Consider the following 1,741-nt stretch of genomic DNA (forward strand, 5'->3'; position numbering starts at 1 on the left):
TTAGTGACATTGATGGATCTCAAAAGGGACGGCCAAACAAGTGGGCTCGCTTACACCCTGCACATATCATACCAAAGGGCTCGCTTACACCCTGAAACCACCGCATAGAGTCTGAATACATCCGTGTCAACCTAGGGGCTCGTTTAGACCGCTTGCGCAAGACTTAACTCATTTGGTTTTAATTCCATTCACATGTTCAATACATAAATCATTCTGAAGCACAAGGGTGAACGTCACCCACTACCAACCCCTTTCCATTTCCCATTTATTAGGTCTTTTGCCAAGCAAGCTAGTAACATTCGGTAATTCGGTAATATAAAAGAGCATGAGACAAACATGAGAAATGAAATGTAGCCCATGATAATCATACATAGGTATGGTAAGGCAAGAAAATAACATTAGGCATGCTTTAAAATACTCAGAGACAAACAACGCAACAAAACACCATTTCCAGCACTGTTCGGTTCTGCAGGGCTAACAAGAATGCTTTGGTAAAAATACTTGTAGGTCAAATTAGGGGCTGAAATTGCACAGAACCAGTACTCAATCTGTCTAGTTTCAGTTCCAATTTTCAGAAGTTGCACAGCCCCTCCAAAAATTCATCTACAAACTATATTCGAAAACCTGTCCAGATTTGTCGCCCTTTGGGGAAACTAACTTTTCTCTCAATCTACCCGATGGTTTTCACTCAAATAAAATCTGTTGGAAAGAGGACTCAGATTTCTAAATTTTGATAGAAGAACCAACATGAGGTGATTTTTATAGAATTTTATAAAATTGGTAAAAGTGGACTATTTTTCAGAGATTGAGGACCAGATTTTTCAACAATTTATCCAAGCCCTAAAAACAAACAATTAGGAGCTAATAAAATTTTCACAAGCTCTAAACGCACCAAATATCCTACCATAAATTCAGATTTGAGAATTAAATAGGTTTGATATTTATTTTAAATTAGGGAAGTTGCAGCAGTGCCTAATTTCACAAATTTGCAAGACAATGGCAATTGATCATACCCACACTTCAACATACACCAAAACCCTACTTACCACTAATTTGCAACACAAGAGGCATATTAGACAATAGAAGGAGATGGTGAAAGAATTGGAGAAGACAAAGGAGGGGTATGTTCTTACCTTTTTGAGAGTCACCCTTATTTATTTATTTTTTTTTTCTTCTTCTTCTCTACTTCCTTTGATCACACTTTCACCCTCTCACCCTCTCCCTAGGCTGTTGAAAATGTGGGGTGAAAATTGAGACAAAGTTATCAATTTATAAGCCATGAAATAGGGCTAGCTTAATGACAAAGAAAAAGCATAAAAATCTAAATATTTTTCCATTGCTCAAATAAGTATTAAAATAAATAATAAAACTATTTATTTAAAGATACGTGTAGATATTTATTTAAAGATATTTATTTAAAGATATTTATTTGCTCAATTAAATAATAAAGGTTCAAAGAAAATAATAAAAATTCGAAGAACTAATAAATATTCAATTAGGCTAAAAATAAATTGATGAATTAATTTAGAAATTAGGAGGTACATAAATAAAAGCCAAGTGTTAGGGTATTTCCAAATATAAAAACGGCATTCTATGGTTTAATTATAATACAAAATAAAATACAAATTATTCCTTCTTGGACCATTTTGTAAAATTTTATAAAATTTGGGATTAAAATGTAATTACCCTAAGGCTTAGGGTATCAAGTGTAATTACCAAAAATTAGGGTCTCTACACGGAG

The sequence above is a fragment of the Camellia sinensis genome, chromosome 8, assembly GCF_055761805.1.
Source record: "Camellia sinensis isolate YWXY chromosome 8, ASM5576180v1, whole genome shotgun sequence".
NCBI lineage: Eukaryota > Viridiplantae > Streptophyta > Magnoliopsida > Ericales > Theaceae > Camellia > Camellia sinensis.